This window comes from Callorhinus ursinus, unplaced genomic scaffold (genome assembly GCF_003265705.2).
Source record: "Callorhinus ursinus isolate GAN/ISIS: 27379988/994484 unplaced genomic scaffold, GSC_fseal_2.0 scaffold36, whole genome shotgun sequence".
NCBI lineage: Eukaryota > Metazoa > Chordata > Mammalia > Carnivora > Otariidae > Callorhinus > Callorhinus ursinus.
Window position 1 is genome coordinate 11926384 of NW_027397098.1, and position 22414 is coordinate 11948797.

General features: G+C 37.7%; 1 pseudogene; it reads right to left on the minus strand.

Annotated features, from left to right (window-relative positions):
* Positions 1–5178: 5178 nt before the first annotated feature.
* LOC112810103 (eukaryotic translation initiation factor 2A pseudogene) lies at positions 5179–19402 on the minus strand (annotated as a pseudogene).
* Between the last annotated feature and the right edge of the window lie 3012 nt (positions 19403–22414).

Here is a 22414-nt window from a genome sequence, read left to right on the forward strand (position 1 = left end):
ATGATATGATCCTTTATGTGGAAAACCCAAAAGACTCCACCCCAAAACTGCTAGAACTCATACAGGAATTCAGGAAAGTGGCAGGATATAAAAATGCACAGAAATCAGTGGCATTCCTATACACCAACAACAAGATAGAAGAAGAGAGACAAATTAAGGAGTCGATCCCATTTACAATTGCACCCAAAATCATAAGATACCGAGGAATAAATCTAACCAAAGAGGCAAAGGATCTGTACTCAGAAAACTATAAAATACTCATGAAAGAAATTGAGGAAGACACAAAGAAATGGAAAGACCGCCATGCTCATGGATTGGAAGAACAAACATTGTGAAGATGTCAGTGCTACCTAGAGCAATCTACACATTCAGTGCAATCCCCATCAATATACCATCCACTTTTTTCAAAGAAATGGAACAAATAATCCCAAAATTTGTATGGAAACAGAAGAGACCCCGAATAGCCAGAGGAATGTTGAAAAAGAAAAGCAAAGCTGGCGGCATCACAATTCTGGACTTCCAGCTCTATTACAAAGCTGTCATCATCAAGACAGTGTGGTACTGGCACAAAAACAGACACATAGATCAATGGAACAGAACAGAGAGCCCAGAAATGGACCCTCAACTCTATGGTCAACTCATCTTTGACAAAGCAGGAACGAATGTCCAATGGCAAAAAGACAGTCTCTTCAACAAATGGTGTTGGGAAAATTGGACAGCCACATGCAGAAGAATGAAACTGGACCATTTCCTTACACCACACACAAAAATAGACTCCAAATGGTTGAAAGACCTAATGTGAGACAGGAGTCCAACAAAATCCTAAAGGAGAACACAGGCAGCAACCTCTTCGACCTCAGCTGCAGCACCTTCTTCCTAGAAACATCGTCAAAAGCAAGGGAAGCCAGGGCAAAAATGAACTATTGGGATTTCATCAAGATAAAAAGCTTTTGCACAGCAAAAGAAACAGTCCACAAAATCAAAAGACAACCGACAGAATGGGAGAAAATATTTGCAAATGACAGATCAGATAAAGGGCTAGTATCCAAAATCTATAAAGAACTTATGAAACTCAACACCCAAAGAACAATCCAATCAAGAAATGGGCAGAATACACGAACAGACATTTTTCCAAAGAAGACATCCAAATGGCCAACAGACACATGAAAAATGCTCAACATCACTCGGCATCAGGGAAATCCAAATCAAAACCTCAATGAGATACCACCTCACACCAGTCAGAATAGCTAAATTGAACAAGTCAGGAAACGACAGATGTTGGCGGGGATGCGGAGAAAGGGGAACCCTCCTACACTGTTGGTGGGAATGCAAGCTGGTGCAACCACTCTGGAAAACAGTATGGAGGTTCCTCAAACAGTTGAAACTAGAGCTACCATACAATCCAGCAATTGCACTACTGGGTATTTACCACAAAGATAGAAATGTAGGGACCCGAAGGGGTACATGCACCCCAATGTTTATAGCAGCAATGTCCACAATAGCCAAACTGTGGAAAGAGCCAAGATGTCCATCAACAGATGAATGGATAAAGAAGAGGTGGTATATATACACAATGGAATATTATGCAGCCATCAAAAGGAATGAGATCTTGCCATTTGCAACGATGTGGATGGAACTGGAGGGTGTTATGCTGAGTGAAATAAGTCAATCAGAGAAAGACATGTATCATATGACCTCACTGATATGAGGCATTCTTCATCTCAGGAAACAACCTGAGGGTTGCTGGAGTGGGGGTGGGGTGGGAGGGATGGGGTAGCTGGGTGATAGACATTGGGGAGGGTATGTGCTATGGTGAGCGCTGTGAATTGTGCAAGACTGTTGAATCACAGATCTGTACTTCTGGAACAAATAATGCAATATATGTTAAGAAAAAAAAAAGAAGATAGCAGGAAGGGAAGAATGAAGGGGGGTAAATCGGAGGGGGAGAAGAACCATGAGAGACGATGGACTCTGAAAAACAAACTGAGGGTTCTAGAGGGAGGGGGGTGGGGGGATGGGTTAGCCTGGTGATGGATATTAAGGAGGGCACATTCTGCATGGAGCACTGGGTGTTAAGCACAAACAATGAATCATGGAACACCGCATCAAAACTAATGATGTAATGTACGGTGATCAACATAACAATAAAAAATAAAAAAGCTTATTATGGTTTTGAGGTGGTTTGTTACTGCAGCATCATTTTGCAGTGGATAACTTATGTACTTATATCTTATCTACCTCAAAATTTCACCTCAGAAGAATCCTCATTCATTCTAACAAGTTATTAGTGTTATTGAAGGGTGTGTGTGTGTGTGTGTGTGTGTGTGTGTGTGTGTGTACTTGCTGGAAAATTTGGTGATTCATATTATGGGTTTTGATCCCCCTGCCACGTTGGTAACTCAGTCATCTTTTCTAGAAGCTAGTGCTGCTCCAAGATCGCAGATGTCAGATGTGTCTTGCAGAGGGTATTATGCATAAATATTTGCATCTTAGTAAAGTTCCCTAGATGTTAGTATGATTTGTTTTTCCCACCAAATTCCAGAATACTTATCAAATTGTCTCCAATTTATGCAATGAACATATTTATCCTACAGAAGAGTTTCTGTAAGATGGAACTTGACATTTGCTTTCATCATGGTCAAGACTTTTTGTTTTGAAATGTGGGACTGGTACATCTATTGCCTCCTGAGATTCTGTTAAAAAAAATCTCTGAGAATTTATTTTCATTTTTCATGTTTTAATTCATGTCCAGCACATGTTACCATACTTTAAAAATAGTCTTTATTTCATTCATTTTAATATCATTTGACTTAGCTAATATCTTTCAGGTGTAATCTTCAGCCCTTAGAAAAGGCTTTTAATGTGGGAATGAAGAACAATACCAAATATCAGATGACAATGAACTAATTTCTACTTAGATTTCTGCATTTAGCAACTACTCTCTTTGAATTTTTTTAACCGAAAAATGTGTGTATTCTTATATTTCTCCTTTAACATTTTTTTAAAGCCTGCTAGTGACATTCCAAAAGATATTTTTTTAACCAGATGTTTTAATTTTAGAAACTGTGATAGGAATTTTGGGAAACCACATGACCTCTATGAGCAGCAATTGACTATATTAGAATCCTAAATGATACTACATGATGGGAAAGAATCCCAAAAGTAACCTCAAGGAATGTATAACATTCAGGAATAATCTTATTCTTGAGATTATTTCATGATCTGAGCTTTGTTAAAAAATAAAGCTAGAGACTAAAACCACAATTTGCCTCAGTGGGTTAAATTGTATGTCAAGTTTAACTTTATTTTTTCCATTCTGTTGAGATATAATTAATTCACAGTAAACTACATATATTTAAGTTAAACAGTTTGAAGAATTTTGACATATGTGAGCTTTGTGAAACCATCACCATAATCAAGACACTGACTACTTCCATCTCCCCCAAAAGTTACTTCAGGCCGTCTTTCCCTCCCTCCAACCCTGTCCCAGCAATCAGTGATCTATTCTCCACCATTACGGATTAGATTGCATTTCCTGAAATCTCATAAAATGGAATCATAGAGCAGGGATGGTGTTCTGTGTCTTCTTCCATTTAGCAAGATTATTTTGAGATCCTTCCATGTTGCTATATGTATCAAAAAGTTGTTGCATATTATTACTGAGTGGTTTTCAATTGAATAAATATGCTATATTTTGTTTGAGTCTATTGGTGGACATTTGGCATGCTTCCAGTGTTTGGTTATTATAAATAAATCTGCTATGAACACTGATGTAATAAATTTTTTTATATACATTTACTGCTCTCTTGAGTAAATACCCAGTAGTGGAAGGGCTGCTTCTTATGATAAGTGTATGTTTACTTTGTTTAAGAAGATGTCAAACTGTTTCTAATCTCACTCACAGTGTATGAGAGTCCAGTGGTTCTATATCCTAGGTCAGTCCTTCTAGCCATTCTAGAAGGTGGGTGGTGGTATCTGATTGTGGTTTGAATTTGCATTTCCCTGCTGTTGATGTTGAGCATCCTTTTGTGTATTTTTTGGAGGGAAATTTGTGTATTGGGGGGATTTTTAAAAAAATTATTTAAATTCAATTTAGTTAACATACTCTGTATTATTAGTTTCAGGGATAGAATTTACTGATTGATCAGTTGCATATAACACCCAGTGCTCATCACATCACTTACCCTCCTTAATCACCCAATTATCCCTTCCCCCCACTTGCCTCCCCTCCAGCAACCCTCAGTTTGTTTCCTAGAGGTCAATGTCTCTTATGGTTTGCCTCCCTCTCTATTTACATCTTATTTTTTCTTCCATTTCCCTATTTTCATCTGTTTTGTTTCTTAAATTCCACATATGAGTGGAGTTATATGATAATTGTCCTTCTCTGACTGACTTATTTCACTTAGCACAATACCCTCTAGTTCCATCCACATTGTTGCAAATGTCAAGCTTTCATTCTTTTTGATGGCTGAGTAATATTCCACTGTATATATATACACCACATCTTCTTTATCCATTCATCTGTCAATGGACAAGTTTGGCTCTTGTGGACATTGCTGTTATAAACATTGGGGTGCATGTGCCCCTTCAAACAGTTATGTTTGTATCCTTTGGATAAATACCCAATGGTGCAATTGCTGCGTCATAGGGTAGCTCTATTTTTAACTTTTTGAGGAACCTCCATACTGTTCTCCAGGGTGGCTGTACCAGTTTGTATTCCCACCAATAGTGTAGGAGGGTTCCCCTTTCTCCACATCCTCACCAACACCTGATGTTTCTTGTGTTATTGATTTTAGCCATTCTGACAGGTGTGAGGTGGTATCTCAATGTGGTTTTGATTTGTATTTCCCTGATGCTGAATGATGTTGAGCATTTTTTCATGTGTCTGTTGGCCATTTGTATTGGGGGGACTTTTGTATCTCATTTTGTGAAGGACTGTTCAATATTTTGTCCATTTTATTGGGTCATTTGTTTTCCTATTACTGAACTGTAAGAATTCTTCCTATAATCTGGAAACTAGTCTTGTATTTGATGTTTGTATTGAAAGTATTTTCTCATGCTGTTCATTCCCTTTTTATTTTGATTGTGTGATTTTCTTAATTCTTAGAAGAAAAATAGTTTTAATTTTAATAAAGTTCATTTTATTAATTATTTGTTCTTATAAGATTCAGGGGTGTGTGTGTGTGTTGTGTTTGTGTGTGTTTATCCAAAATCATAAAATTTTTATTCTCTTTTACATATTCTTCCAGATATTTTAGTATTAGAGTTTTAATTAATATATGTGATCTCTTCCAAGTTTTTAAAAGTGTGGTTATGAGTAAAGGGTCTATGTCTAATGTTCTGGCATCACTTGGTGAAATGACTTTCTACTTCTCATTGAATTGCTTTGGTATCTTTGTCAAAAATAAACTTACCATGTACGTGTAGGTCAACTTCTAAATTGGTGATTCTGAAACGGGGGGAAAATCTGCAGGTTCTTGGACATCCCCCATTAGATGTATTCTTACATATTTTATGGTTTCTTGTCTTATTTTTCTTTTTAAATCTTGGATAAATGGTTAAAGTTATAGATGAACATTAAGAATGGGCACATGGGTAGTCCATAGATGCCAGTGGATTTAACAGATGTGTTTGTCTTGATTTCTGAGAACTTGCTTTCCCTGAATCTTTAAATCCCCAAATCTGTGTCTTCCAGCTCCTGGAGAAAGGCTCTCTCTTGCTGCATTTTCTTCAAATGGTGTTTTTCTGTTTTCCAGGCGCTGCTGCTTCTCTCAGTTGTTCGATTGCTTGGAGCTTCTTGCTTAGGTTCTTGATCTGTTTGTCTGTCTCAGGCTCTCAAGAGGTGGCTGAGTGGCAGTCTTTCATGGTATGCTCTGTGGGCCAGGAGCGGGGCTAATCAGGCCTCTTGCCACTTCTCAGGCCCTGCTCTTCAGGTTTCTTAGCCTCAAGTTTCCTTTAATTTTGAGGGGCTGTTTTCAATAGAGGCTTTTCATTTCCTGGATGTGATTTTACGTTCAGCGGTGGTTCCACCTCAAGCAATTTAGAATTGGTGATTGGTTTATTTCCTAAAACCAGACATCTGTAAGCCATTGCAGCTTTATGTTCTTCACTGGGTATGTCACTTGGAACTGCTTGGTAAGTCATTGTTTTTGCTGGAAACAGTCCATCCAAAAATGGGTGCCAAGGAACCTGTCATATTTCTGCATTTGATGGCACATACTTGTGCAAGAAGAGCCAGGTTAATGCCAAATCTTGTACCCGATGTTAACGTGGAACCCGGGAGGACACGTAGCTTGTTAAAAGCCACTTGCCATCTGAGCACCAAGGGACATATTTAGAATCAGAAATAAGTTTGTAGTTTGTAACATCCCACCTTTTTTTGTCTCTTCAGCTTTCCAAATTTAGCCAGTACTATATGTGTCCATGAGGACTGTCAACGTCTGCATTATGACAACCAGTTCCAAAGTCAAACACGGAATCACATTTCACAAGCATAAAACCATAATTTGAGCTACATCATCAAGAAGCCAGTTTTGGTTACTGTGCTCCAGCATGTCCTCCGTTTGTTGCTATGAACTCATACTGGACAACTGTTGAAATACATCAATTAAAATTGCTCAGAAGCTCCCTTTGTCAAGAATCTCTAAAAACCATAAAAACAACATATGTCAGCTTTTAATAAATTACAATAATTTTTAAACACTCTCTTTACTTACATAGAATATTTACTAGTTTGGCATTTGTTTCTTTACTCAAATTATCCATGAAACATTCAATAAGACAATGTTTATGATCTGAACATTACTGGATCTCCATAATTCTGAAAGTATTCTGTGGGTCTTTACAGAAGGTCTTATAAAAGGAATGACAAGATAATTGTTTGATTAGCACATGTGTGGTAATGACTGGAAAAATGGAGTTGATGTAGAGAAACCCATTAAAATATTTGTGGCGGTAGGATGTAGAAAACAAGTGAGTTATAACAGCAAAAGAGAGATATCTCATTAACCCTAGAAAACAAGATAGAGACCTTTTTTTTTTTTAATTTCCTTATACTCTAAACCAAAAGCTACTTGTTTTTAAACCCATCAGGAAGCTCTTCCCTCCCTTACTTGGCTGATAATAAGCCCCAGTCTATCCCAAATCTTGGTACTTATTAGGCTTTTATAGCAAATGAGAAAATAGTGAAGTTAATGCCCCTTAACAGGCATTTCATCTGTACCAGTTTCATTCTGAGTATGACAAATCCATCCAATACACTCAATCTTTACAGAAAAAATGATTTAAAACGGACGATTAGTTGGGCACAGTAATTGAACTTTCCCCTCGGCTATGAGAAAATCATGTCTCCGGCAATAAAGACTCTTTAAAACAACTGAATTTCAACACAAAGAATGACCTCAGAGGCTGAGGGGTTAATTTCTCATTTAATTTCTCCATTTTCTGTCATTTGTACCTACCATTCAGAGTCTCTCCATCCAGTGTCTTTAATTTCATTTCCTTTAATGTCTACCCTCTACTACTTTTCCACTGGAAGATGGGCTTCTTCTTTTGGCCCTCATGGACACATTATTCTTCTTCTAAGTAGGTTAACTTGGCCACATAAATTTTTTGCAGTTAGTGGGTCATGTGCATTTGATTCTAAAATAGGTAGTGGGGGAGTTCTTTACTTTTTAAAAGTGTGGGTTCCTGACTCTACTCTTTGATCTTTATAAAGCCGTATGGTTTTTCTGACCTTGGATAATGTAAGAGATATTGAGCAAGTGAGGATGTGCAAAGGCTGTTGAAAATCTCTCGAGAAATAACAGAACAGTAGCAGAGGATGGAGACCTATGTCCTCACCACCTAAAGTATCTGCATCTCCATCCCTTTGGCTGCACAGATAAGAGATCAGAACTGCTGTTAACAAAACTCAATGCCAAACACAGTGCTCGTGAGGCTAAACCACTCTCTCCACTGCTGGAGTTTTCCCCTGGCTGATCAGCAGATCACCCATGGGTGGTGGGGGGAGGGTGAAGGCGCAACCAAACAGGGTGATTGAGGGAATCCAGTCCTAAAATCTCCTTCCCTGGCTGGGCGAAGAGAATTAAGTTCAGTATGTTGAAATTTATTTGTTTAATTAAAATGGTGAGGTACTCAATTTCAAGGAGCCTAGGAAACCAAATCAAAACTTTTCTTGAGTTTTTATTTAATTCTAAATTTTATTTTACTTTAGTCATAGCTTCTGTAATTTTTAGTGCAGGAAGCTGCAAAATATATTTTAAAAATTGTGAGGAAGTAACGTTACCCAAGTATCAAGTATATATATAAAAAAAAAACTTGTTTAACTCATCTGTGTAGTTTGGTCAAAGCTGCTGAAGGGCGTCCAACTTATTTTATGCTTTATTTTTCTATTCTATAAATGGATAACAATTCTATCTTTTCTGTCCAATGGAATTGGATAGAAAATATTTACATGACTAAATTTTAGTATATTCTATGCACTTTGTCCTGTCCATATTTATGCCCAAATACTATTCCAACAGTTAGGCAGTTTAAAATAAGCCATAATATATTCTTCCGAACAAAATTATATAAATGTTGTATGAATTTGAGAGTGACTTTACTTGTGGGAATATGTTACAAGAAATTCCTTCATTTCTAAAATACATAATAAGCTTATAAGATAAAGAAAAGTGTTATTATAAATGTGCTTTCCTATTCACTTAAAATTGTTTCTCAAAGCTTCCAAGACAGGTGGAAAGGTCAAATACCCATGTTAGTATGTTCGTTTGGTGACAATTTTTTCATTGCACAGCAAGTGAAATCTTTTAAGCCTGTGATTCCAGGGGTTACTGGTCTCAGGTCAAAAATAGATGCCACCCACTTTTATATAAGTTTGCTGCAAAACCATTCACCAAAAATCTATCCTTCATCTTTCCTCTAGGCCTTCATGTGTTTGAAGAATGAATACACTTCATATGAATTTTGAGAGTCACTGGGATATCATGACTGGCTGGCACTGTTAGAACACAGCAAATTGTGTTATTTCCATCACATGACAACCAACATCTTTTATGCTTTGTTAAATAAGGGAGATAAGGGGTTGAAAGCATTTTGCAATCAGAAGATGGCTACGTAATTTACGAAATTGTTTTTAATACTATTATGGCCTTTCAGTTCTAAATCACTTAGAAACAATTTGGACTTGAAAACATGTGGTCGAGGAGGGCTCAAGGGACAGTGTCCTTTAAAGGATTCAACATAGTCAACTAATGTCAATGAACATGCGTGCTAGGGACCCTGCTCTAAGGCTCTCTGTGCATTTCTAATGGGAACCCCCCCTTGAGAACACGCACACTGACATTGCTATAAATCCATGGTCTCCCACTTTGGTTAGAGTGAAATTCTCTATTATAACCTTCTTTGGTTCTCAGTTGGAATGGGGCTGCTGATGGCTTTTAGCGGAGAATGGCTCAGCAGTAAACGGCTGCCCACAGGCTAATGGGTCTGTGAAAGTGGTTTCAGAAAGTGACAGCAGGGGATGAGTGGAAAGAACCAGATGCTCCAAGAAATAATGAGGCAGGCGCAACTATCCCTGCCCCAATTATACCTGCCCACAAGCCGAGAAGCTTATAAACAGGGCACAGGGAGATGATTGGGAGAAATGGTAGGATTTTCCAGCAGTTTGGAATGTGCCAAAGAATTCCATCTGACTTTTACAGTTTCTGTGCCTCATCTCCAGATCAAATTGTATTAACTGCCAAGCCAACCTCCAGAACCCACCTGTTGAAAAAAAAGTCATATTATGAACACTCTCAACCAGCTGATTCATGATCCTGCCAATTCAGCAAAAGAAATGTGTTCAATTTTTATCAGATTGTAAGATTCTTTTGAGCTCTGATTTCTGTAGCCATTCTATATCTCTAAATTCTTTAAACTCAGAAGAATGTCCTTATCAATAAATTAAGTTCAGAGGTTATTTCTTAGTATTCCTGCTGCTCTGTACAATAAAGTTAATAGATGACATTCTTCATTTTTCCTTTCTTTCCCCACTGGAAAAATAATGGCCCACAATTTGTCTTGAACTGCAAATCTATTCTTTTGGTCTTATGAGGCGGTTTCTGGAAATTTCATTGTAAAAATGAAAAAGTCGGGAGTGGGAGATACCAATTTCTAGTAAGTCACTGGTTCCAAACCATAAGTTAGATATTCTCACAAGTAATGTAAAGGCCAAGTGCAGGCCATCCCAAGATGGGTCATTTTGGTATAAAGATTATTTTGAATTAGAAGCAATCAAAATCTGGCAGATTCAGGAAAAGCTCTTTACCTCCTCCACAACTGGCTAAAAAGAATTTAGGTAGAGGACCTACTCCAGGAAGAGAGCTATCACCATAGATAGGTGATATCTAGGAAGCAGGTATGGTAGATAGGGAGGAATCTAGCGAGGCCTGTTCAATCGAAGTTCTCTCTTTGTCCCATGATTTCTGAGTGGCCCAGCAAACATGTGTTTACTAAATTCTTGCTCTTTTTCTTTTTCCTGTGAATTACATTCCTTCCCTTTCAAGTCCCAGACCCCTACCCCCTTCTCCTTAGTCCAGAATGACATATATGCCCATTTTGCCTGTCTTTGGAATTTTTCCATGTCTGTGTGAATTCCCCATACGTATGAAATTAAATTGCATTTTCTCCTGTTAATCTGTCTCATGTCAATTTGATTCTTAGTCCAGCTAGAAGGACCTTGAGGGGTAGAGGGAGTTCTTCCTCCCTGACAATAGTCATCCAATATAATATAAAAGAAAGCAAAAAAACCCAAACAAACCAGTGTGACACAATTGTTCATGGTCTATGTTAGGTATAGCACGGAAAAAGTGTTTTTTAATCACCAGCCATAATTTCTGCTCTTCTGACATGTCAGAATGGGGCAAATTGGCCAGAAATTTTTAATAAACACTGACTTATGCAAATCACACATATATAAAATATAAGATCTCACTGTAATATGCTAATATTTCTAGGATATTGTTATGAAGGCAGGCCAAATACATTTTGTTGTCATTAAAATGATAACAACACAAACCTGGCATTCATCATTTTATAATGTCTCTTTTCTAAAAAATGTGGGATCAGAATTAATAGGTTTTGAGTATTGTCTATTGCTCTTTAGTACATTATTCCAAGATGTACCTCTTTCCCAGAGGTTTTCTATAAAAAGAAAGAAATGTAAAGTCTGTAGAATCTCTTTTTTAGGAGACCATAGAAGCCTCTATTCTATGTTTTTATTAGAGAACAGTGAAAAATACAGTCTCTTGGTGCCTCATTAAGAGAGCTTCAATCAGATGTTATCTTTGTATGTGTCTCAGATTAAATAAGGGAGTGAATGGTTGGCTCCCATGACTGATCAATGAGATTAATGGTGTTGAATGGGGTCAGGTGTCCTTCCCCCAGCACACACTTTTGTAAGAGCGGTCATCTGGTCTTCTCCATAAAACTGAGCTGTGAGTTGTGGGCAAATCCCTGCACCTACCCCATTGACTGAATGAGTACACAGGTTTGTGGGTGGGGGTAAGGAGCAGCTCTCCTGAGGTGAGGAGAGAAAGCAGCAGGAATAACACCTAAAAGTTACCACAACTGCCTTAAAGAGGCACCATTTAACAAACTATGGAACTGACTCTTTGTCTCTTGGTATCCTGAAACACCCTTCTCAGAGACACTGCTGGTCAATCTGTGAGGAAGCTTCTCAATTTTGCCAAATCCTAGAACAGCGGACCTATAAATTCATTTCAAGTCTTACATTATTAGTTATGGATTTAGTGATGGAATCCTGTAGTAATGAACTGTTGATTGGCAAATTGATAAAGGGCATTCTGATGCTGAGATAGAGAGCCCCTTTAGGGCACTCCCCATCTGTGCAAAAGTGGCTTCTTATCATCTTGTTTCCTATAATTTTTTGCTTTTATCTCATACAGTAGCATTCACTCACCTTGTATTATGACTAAACACCAAACACTATGATCATCTTTGAGCGTTAAAATGGTGAAGGAGCAAAGTATCGATACTGGGGATTATTTAAAGAAATATAATTTGTTCCAAGAAAATTATCTGATGGGTGAAATTCTTTCTAAAACCTACATTTATAAACAATTTGTAATCATCTTTCTTTCTAATTTCATCGAGGTGTAACTGTAGTCACTCAGTACTACCACCTGGCACTTTTAAACTAGGTGGATTTATTTTATTGCTAAATCAATAATTATTATTCATGTGTGCTTTCATAGTGAAATTCATTCTGATGGGACTCAAAAATTTATGTAGAATGTTCTCAAGTCTTCAGGCAAAAAGTTAACAATTATTTCATTTCCTACTTTTAAAAATGAAATTCATACGCAGTTAATAGGGTAATTAGTACAGTGTCTGAAAGATGTCAGAAATTACTACAGTCCGTTGGAAGGCAAGAAGTTACCTCTTTTAAAGAATGGGTTAATATGTGGTAAGAAATAAAATCTCATCCAGCTTCAAATTCTATAAAAAACCACAAAGCCTGGAGCTTCAATATTAAATAATGATTTTATTGCTTTGCCTAAACCATTTTTCCCTTTTCTCCAATTTTTTTTGTATTTTATTTTTTTAATTCACTGAATCATAGAAAATAACCCCAGATCTGTAAGCCTAAGGTAGTAATTTTAAAACTAGTTGAAGGGAAAATTTAAATTACTCATTTTCTTTTTCTCTTGTTATTGTTCTTTGGAAAACAAAGGCAATGAGGGGATATTAGGGATCATCTGGTCTAATTTACTGTAGTGATGAGCAAATTTACGCCCAGAGAGATGAAGTGAATTATCTAAAATGAAGCAGATCAGTGGCAGAGTGGACGGAAGGCCTTCCAGTCTAGAGTAGGCCCTGAATCCCAGCCAGTACTCATCTTTCCCCCACTTTATGGTTCTTTAGTCGTGCTTTTCTCTCAACATAAATGTAAATTTTAAAAATGCAAATTTCTCTGTTAATACAAGGCCTGTTGATAAAAATCTGTCTTTTACTGTAAAAACTCTTGAGTTGGAAAATCTAATACAGAGGCATAATTGGTGTGCGGCATACCCATGGCTCCCTGGTCTGGTCCCTGACCCATTTCCAGTGATGTCTTATTCTCATGCACTCTGAAATCTACAGATCACTCAAAGGAACTTAAGTTGTGTACCTCTCAAGGGCATTTGCAATTCTGAGGATGCAATCTTCCTCAAGGAATATCTCTACAGTGATGCAGTGTGAGATGGTCATGTTTGTAATTTAGACAAAGCGTCCTGCCTCTAGCTTCTGCCATTAGGCCCCAGACATTTATTCAAATGTTTGTTTATGTCCCATCTTGTTTCCTCTGTGGACATCCCACAGCCCATAGCTGCTGCCCAGGTTTAAGCAAGCTTTCTACAACTGTTAGAGACTTAAGGACATCACTAATTATGAGGCATCTAGATACTTTTAGTCATTAAGTACTACTAAGGGCTACAGGACTGTCTGTAAGGATCAACATAGAAAAAAAGGATGAATAAATTATGAAAATCACAAGCAAAAAAAAAAAAAGAGCATAGTTGAAGAAAAATAACTCCAAAGACAAGGAGTAAGAAAAATGGCTAAGTATCCAAATAACCATAATAAAAAAGTTTTGCTTATACAAAAATCAGTTCAAAGCCATAAGTACCAACATTTTGTCCCTCTTAGTAAATGTTAATTCAATGCAAATGGTATTTCCCTATTTTAAATAAAGGTACTCCTCTTGACTATAAATTAATAGAAATAGATCCAATTATAAGAGTTTAAAATACCCCCCTTTTTAAAGCCAACTTCCAAATTATATAAATATTAAAATCTAGTAAGAAAACAGAATACATTATTGGGTCAATATCTTACCATAAACATCTCTAATTATTAACTTCCTACAATCAACTAATTTATTTCGATATACTAAAACATAAAGGGCTCCACATAAATTATTGTTAATTACCTCAATTTCATCTCTAATGCTGTATATTTTCCATTGCACTTTAATCAGAGCTATTTATATGTGTACTATTATAAACATATTACATATTGGTTTTTTTTTTCCAGAACTGCAGTCATGAAGGAGAAAAAAGCAATCAGAAATCAAGAAGTAGAATAAACATGGTATAATTCAACAGTGTTGGGAACGGCAATCAAGCGAAGTTGTTTGCAAATTGTTTTACTTTCCCTTTGGCCAATGTTCTGTCAGAGGTTTGGCCCCTGGTGTCCTCATGAACTGCCTGCAAGGAATGGTGCTTCTCAAACTTCCACAGGCAGAACAAATGACTGGGGGTATCTTACCAAAATCTTCTGGATTCTGTAGGTCTGGGATGGGACTTTTGAGTCTGGATTTTTAATAATCTCCCAAATGATGCCAACCACGGGCTTACAATCACAGTTTGGGTAGCAGGGTCAACAGGGTGATAGGCCTCAACTGTGGTCTCTCGGTGGCAAGCAAGATTAATTAGATAGCTTGTTTAAAATAAATGCAGAATGGGGGCCCATGGGGGGTGCCGCATTCGGTTGAGCGGCTGACTCTTGGTTTTGGCTCAGGCAGTGATCTCAAGGTTGTGAGATCGAGCCTCCCATCCAGCTTCAGGCTCAGCACGGAGTCTGCTTGAGGTTCTCTCTCTCTCTCCCTCTGCTCCCCTCCACTCCCCCTCAAATAAATGAATAAATCTTTTTAAAAAATACAATCAATGCGGAATGTTAGAGATCACCCCAGACCCTGTGGAGCTAAATTCCAAGTGAGAGCCAAGTTTTGAGCAAGCCAAGCACGTGAAAGTCTCTGCACACTGAGGATTGAGAAGCCCTGCTCCAAAGGGGACTCTGCACAGGCTGCAGCTGTACCTTTGTGTGACCTTGAGTGTTAAGCGTGGGGGTCAAGGGCAACTGTTCACAAAATAGTCAAGTGAGTACAAGGCTGTCAAAGAATACTGGTGCTAACAATTACTGCCTGAGACAAGCTACCTGATCATTAACTTTTTTAAAGATAACTCTGTTGTCTTGCCTCTTCAGGTGAGGACGCGGACTCCGGCTCCTGGACCAGCAGCCCTCACACCTTAGTGTGCATGGGAGTAGCTGGAGAGCTTGGTAAAACCCATGCCCAGAGCTTCCAGGTAAGTAGAATTTGTGCTTCTAAGCTCCCAAGTGATGCTGAGGCTGCTGGTCTGGGGACCACGCTGTGCCCCAGACGACTGCATGATCTTGATGCCTCCCGGCTCCTAGAAGGCTGATGTCCGGTTGCATTTGTCCAAGTATTCTTTACAAATGGGTAGGTTTATTGAACATGAACTGTTTGCCTGCATGCCGAGATGGTCCAGGGGGGTTAAAAACCAGCATAAGACAGAGTCCCTGTTTACTGGGGTTTTGCAGTCCAAGTAGATAGAACAAGCTAAGATAGAAAACCATTCCAGAATACTTCAAGGAAGCACACACAGCCAAGGGTTAAAATGAATGAATTATTCCCTCTTCAGAATTCAGTGTGGACTAAATTAGCTTTTATTGGTTTAATGAAAAACATGGCATTAAACATATTCCTGTTTGCACTGATAGCAAATTGAAAGAACATTAATTCAATATTTGCAGATTCTTTGGCCTTTTCAATAGAGGCAATTATATCTCTTACGAATAATGATTGCCTTGTCCTGCCTTTCCAATCCTTATGTTTTGAACTCATTTTATGATTATTTTCTATTCCCATGTGATTTTTTTTTTATTATGTAATATATCACATGGTTCTAAAACAGGCTTGCTGCCAGTGCGTGAGCTGAGGGTGCTCTTTCAGATCCTGGTCACATGGAGTTCTAAGGGGATGACTCCCCTTCCAGTTTTGCTCCGGGGTGCTGTCCACTCAGAATCTGCAAAGAGGGGCTGGAATTGCACAATGCACGACGCTGTTCAAAAATAATTAAGTACATGCATATCTGTTATGCCTTTGATATTTATGTTTAAAGATGCATTAAGGGAAGTCTTATGGTCACTGTCCCCAAGCCATCTGGCTCTTCCTCTGAGCACTCCCAGGCTAGCCCTCTAGTCCCCCTTCTGTGCCTCTTTAGGAACAGGTTCTTGTTCAAGCAGGTATGAATGTGCCGTGCTACATTTAAAAGGAGGCCTTGAAAAAAATGTTTTCATAAAAGACACATTGTCTGGTCCCTTGTTTTTTATTCACCTAGAAGTAGGCATCTTAGAGGTTTTCCCTTATAATACTGAGTCCTTTTTTATTCTTTCAGACTTTCCACTCTATAGTTCAGCACTGCATGGATTCATCGTAACTGACTTCGCCAACCTCCTGTTAATGAAAGTTGAGGTTGTTGACAATGTTTTGCGTGACTTTGCTTGCATGTCACAGGGCACGTATTTCAACTCATAAATGGAAATCCTAAGAGCTACACTGTGGGTTCAAAGACAGTTATGTGTTTGTGATTTCCACGGTGTTGTCCAAGTGCCTGCCTAGGGGGTTGAATGTGCTTGCAGACGCAAAGGCAGGGACGCACACATTCCTTCCACTGAACCTTACCATCAGGACTTAGCTCACACTTGGAACTGTGCCAAGAGTGAAAAACAGGGTTCCAGATAACCATGACTTTCCTTTGCTCATGGTATCTGGGGAGATCAGCATCTTTTCTTCTATTTAAAGGCCCCTGTTGTTCCCTTCCCATGGACTTCTTCATTCATGGCCTTTCCTCACTTTTGTTTAGACGTGTTCATCTTTAACTCATTAGGGGGATAACTATTCTTTTTTTCTGAAATATGAACCCGAACAATTTTTTTTTTCAGTTCTTGGGTTTTTTTTTTTATTATGTTATGTTAATCCCCATACATTACATCATTAGTTTTTTGATGTAGTGTTCCATGATTCATTGTTTGTGTATAACACCCAGTGCTCCATGCAGAACGTGCCCTCTAATACCCATCACCAGGTTAACCCATCCCCCCACCCCCCTCCCCTCTAGAACCCTCAGTTTGTTTTTCAGAGTCCATCGTCTCTCATGGTTCGTCTCTTGGGTTGTTTTAACTTTGGTTACGAAGAACTTCCTTTTTAATGTAGTAGGTTTTTATTTTTTTATTTTAATTTTTTTAAAGATTTTATTTATTTTTTGACAGAGAGAGACACGGCGAGAGAGGGAACACAAGCAGGGGGAGTGGGAGAGGGAGAAGCAGGCTTCCCTCGGAACAGAGAGCCCGATGTGGGGCTTGATCCCAGGACCCTGGGGTCATGACCTGAGCCGAAGGCAGACGCTTAACAACTGAGCCACCCAGGCCCCCCAATGTAGTAGGTTTTTAAATGTAATCAACTTTATCCACTTTTATTTATGTGCACTGAATTTCAGATTTTAGAAAAGACCTACTTCACATATATAAAGAAGCCCTATTTGTTTTTATACGTTGTTTTCATGGTTGCATTTTTTAAGAATTAAGTCTTTGTCCATCAGAAACTTAATCTGGTGTGCATTTGGAGATACACATCACGTTTACTTTTTTTTTTTTTTTTCAGATAGCAACTGGTTGTCCTAATACAATTTGAATGAACTTGTGCATTATCTCCTTGTCCATCACTGATGATGGTTATCCGAGTCATCTCCAGTTTTTTTCCTGATCTGCTTCACAAGGACTTTCTAAAACAAACACATTTTTGGCTCTGGTGATCCTCTCTGTGGTCCATTCATTTTCTGTTTTATTAATTATTCTTTTACTTTTCCTGTTTTTCGTTGTTCTATCTTTTGAGTTTTGCCTGCCATTGTTTAACTACTTTCTTAAAGTGAGTCTTTAGCTCACTGATCGCAAGCCTTTCTTTTTTCCCCCCTCTAATATATGCATTCACAATTTGAAAAAGAAAACAAAACCCTGTAAGCATGTCTTTAACTGTATCCACAAGTTTTGAAATGGTTGGATCATTTTAAAATTGCATTCAGTTCAAAACATTTTCCAAATTTCATTGTAATTTCTTCTTTGATCTGTGGGTTATTTAGAAGGATAGTGTGTATTTTCCAAATGTTTGGGGATTGTTTCATTGTCTGATTTCTAACTTAATTCAACTGTCTTCACAAAGCATGTTTTGTATTATTTTAATCCTTGGAAATAGTTGGAAACTTGATTTGTGGCCCAGAATATACTCTATTTTTGTAAATGTTTTATGTATACTAGAAAATAGCATGTATTTTTGCAGACATTGGAAAGAATATTTTAGGTATGTCAGTTGGGTCTCCTTGGCTCACATCTTTTAGGTCCTTCTGGGTCATCATTTTGGGTCTGGTTATTCTACCATTGATGTTGAAGGGTGTGTTAACATTTTCTGTGATGTGGATTTGTCTCTGTCCTCTTTTATAAAGTTCTTTATTTGTATCCTGTATTTTGAGGCTATGCTAGGACATGAATTTAATTTAGTAACTGTTGCCTCTTCTTAGTGAATTGCACCTTCTCACGTGAAATGTCCCCCTTTCTCTCTTGTACCACTCATTGCCTTGAGGTCTACTTGGTCTGAGATGCATCTAGCTACATGGCCTTTCTTTTGTTCAGTGTTGCCGTGATAGATCTTTCGCTAGTGTTTTACTTTAACCCTTATTTGATCTCATGTAATCGTTTGTAGAACCTTTACATAATCTCATGGCGAGTCAGAATTTTTGTGTGGGCGTGAGTGTGTAGTGTGTGTGTTTTAATTTAGTCTGACAATTTTTGGCGTGTTTCTTAGAGACCTTTTATATTTAAAGTAACAGCTAATTTATTTGTGTTTAGATTTACCACCAAGTAGACTATTCACTTTCTATTTTTATGCTCTTTCTTCTCCCTCAGAGTAAATATTTTGGGTTATTTCTATTATTCTATCCCCCCTCAGCTTTTTAATTGAACCATTTTTATTATCATTTTAAAGTTTATCAGAGACGCTATGGTATGCATTCTTGATTTATGAACACCGAACATAAGCGGGGCACTTTCACCTCATTCAACACAAGACAAAGATCTCATAACTCTTACTTCATTTGACTCTCTCCCAAACTCTTAAACTATTTTTGTTTCTCCTTTTGTGTCTAAATTCATTTTACATTCCAGAAGATATTATTTTTTAAAGTTTTATGTAGTTGGTATTTATTTGGCTTGCTCAAATCTTTACCTTTCCTTCCTCACACCTTCCTGCAACTCTACACCTTCATCTGGGACATTTTTCCTTCTGCCAGAAGGACATTCCTCACTATTTCCTTTTGTGCAAATTTAAGGGGGATGAACCCTGTTAGGTTTGTCTAAAAAACAATTATTATTTTACCTTCACTTTTGAAGGGTATCTTGGTTGGATATACGATTCTGGATTGGGAGTGTCTTTCAGCAGTACTTCAAATATATTGTGTTCTTGACTCTACTGCTTGTTCTCAGAAGCCAGCTATTTATTTGAAAGTAGTCTGTATTTTTTCTCTGGTTGCTTGTAGGGTTTCTTGTCCCCTTGGTTTTGATCGTGTCATCATGATGTCATAAAGCACTTCCTGAAAATTACATATTTATTTGCTTGTTGGTCATATACTCCTTTAATGAATGGGTAGCTTGATCCTCTTTCTCATTTTTGGAAAATTACTAGTCTTTGTTTTTTCAAGTATTGCTTCTGTGCCATTCTTTCTCTTCTGTGTTGTATTCTCCACATTTCTGCAGATCTATCTAGCAGTTTTTTTAATTCTCATTTTTTCCTGTCTCACCTACTTTTACCCATCCAGTGAGTCCTTAATTTCAGTTGCTATATTTTTTCATTTTTAGATCACCACTTGCTGCTTTTTATAAAGCCAACTTTTTTGGCGAAGTTCTTCATCTCGTCTTTCATTTCTCTGAACATATTAAGACTAATTATTTCCAGGTCCGTGAAGGTTACATCTCTTATCTGTATTCTCTGTTTCTGTTCTCTGTTGTTTCTTGTCGTATGCATGTGTATTTTCTTTTCAACTGCCTGATTATTGTGAATTAGGTGTGGTGAAACTCAGTGGAAACATGTAGAATAATTTGTTATCTCCTTTGGAGAGGATGGTTCTTAACTTCTTATAGAAGGCTGGTGACTCAACAAAATCCTGGGTCACATTTTGCAATTTGAAGGAGAGGCATGACCTCAAGCTAGCTTGGTATTTTTCTTAGTAACTCTCATTTCTCAGGTGTAATCTCTGGGGTCTGGATTCAAAGCCAGGATTTACCAGATATGACCTCCATTGTCGGGGTCCCACTCCACCATTCTGTGGTGAGCCAATGTACCTGCCTCTCTCTCCTGGGTGCATATTCTGCTTGTCAGAAGATGCTTCTAGCTGTAAAATTGCTCCCAATCCCTGATCACTTCCTGGAGATGCCTTATCTTCTCAGATCTTGGCATCATAATTTTTCATAGATCTCTGACGGCTTCAATCTGATTTCTAAGATGTTTTATCTGGCTTTGCTGTTCTGTTCATTGGAAGAGTTGCCCTGAATATCTGGGCCCACCACCACCAGAAACAGAATGGCCTTTTTCTGCCTACTTCAAATGCCATCTTTTAAAATTTATGACATTGTTATATAAACTTAACCCAATTTTTAGATTTTCCTTTCTGTTCCATAAGTTTTTCTGTCTATACATGTGGCAGCAACTCACTGTTTTATTCACTGAAGCTGTATAACATGTTCTGATACCTGTAAGGATGATCCCTTTCTACTGTTCTATGGTTTTTGAATCAGTCCTCCTTATTTTAGTTTTTTGTTTTCCTTTTGTTTCTCTCTCCATGAACTTTCATGTAAGGTTAGCTAATTCTCGCTAAAAATCTGTTGTTATTTAAGGAGAAGGGATAATCTTAAATTTCCACATTGAATTAAGACAGAAATCTCTGTGATGTTGGATCTTTTTATTTGAGAACATTGTTGATCAATTGATATGTTTGTCATTTTTCTGTCCTTCAATAGTTTGAATGGCTTTTTTCATAAGGATATTGATATTTTAGTTATGCTAATCTTATGTAGTTTATCATTCTAGTATTGTTGGGAAAGTGATATTTTCCCATTATTATTGGGTGTTGACATAAATTTGGGCTATTTATTCAGTATGTTAGCTATATGTTATACTGGATTTGTGTTACAGGGTAGTTGTTAATAAAATTATCTTGGTTTTTAATTTAACTAAAGCACTTTTCTTTTTAAAATAATCATAGATTCACAGGAAGTTGCAAAGATAGTACACTGAGGTCCTGTGTACTTCTGTTCAGTTTCCCTCCATAATCATAGTGTAATATCAAAACCAGGAGTTTGCTGTTGTGTATGTGTAGCTCTGTGTCATATTATAACACACATAGTTTGTGTGACCACCCCTGCAGTCAAAATACAGAATGTTCTATCCCTACAAATATCTTCCCCTGTGCTATGCCTCCATAGTCATAACCTCTCACCCATCTCCACCTTCCTTAACCCCTAGTAAACATTAATTTTCTCCCCATCTGTATAATTTTTGCCATTTTAAGAATGTTACATAAATGGAAACATATGATATATGACCTCCTGAGATTGACATTTTCTACTCAGCACAATGCCTTGAAATCCATAAGAATTGTTATGTGTGTCACAAGTGTGTTCCTTTTTATAGCTCGGTAGTATTCCATGGAACAAAGTAATGGTATTTTTTTTTCCATTCAGCTATTGCAGGACATTTTAGTTGTTTCCAGATTTTTGGATTATTTCAAACAGAGCTTCTTTGAAGATCTATGTACAGGTTTCTACGTGGACAAAGGTTTTCATTTCTCTGGGACAAATGCCCAGGGGTGGGATCAATGGGTTGTATGCTAAGTATATACTTAGTTTCAGAAAAAAAATTCCAGAGTGACTGAATCAGTTTGAGGGAAGCATAGAAAAAAGTATATCCATTTACCCTCCCGTTTATAATATAATTGTCTTCAATATTTCCTCTATCTACAGACAGTTGCAAGTTGTGCTCCACCTGTCAGGCATGATTTTGAAAGCATAACAGGAGAAGGAAAGGCAATTGCATCTACCCATAGTTTTTCTTTCTTCCTCTTTGATGTTCCAAGTTTCCTTCTCTTATCTTCTTTCTGTTTAGAGAACTTCCTTTCAGTCATAATGTTAGTGGAGGTATGCTGGTGACAACTGTCTTCATGGTCTTTGTCTGAGGACCCCAGGACTTCCTTCCCCTTTGGGCTGGAAAGAGATTTTCGCTGGGTGTGGGACTGCAGGCTGACTGTGCATTTCTTCCAGCTCATGAGAAATGTGTCCCTCCCTTCAGTTTCTAGTGAGAAAAGTCTGATTATTCTGACTGTATTTCATCTAGAATGAGGCATCTTTTTTCTCTTACTGCCTTCAAGATTTTTCCCTTTGTCTTTAGTTTTCAGAAATTTAAATAGGATGTGTGGTGGCATAGATTTCCTTGGTGCGTCCTGTTTTAGTTTACTGGTCTTTGGCC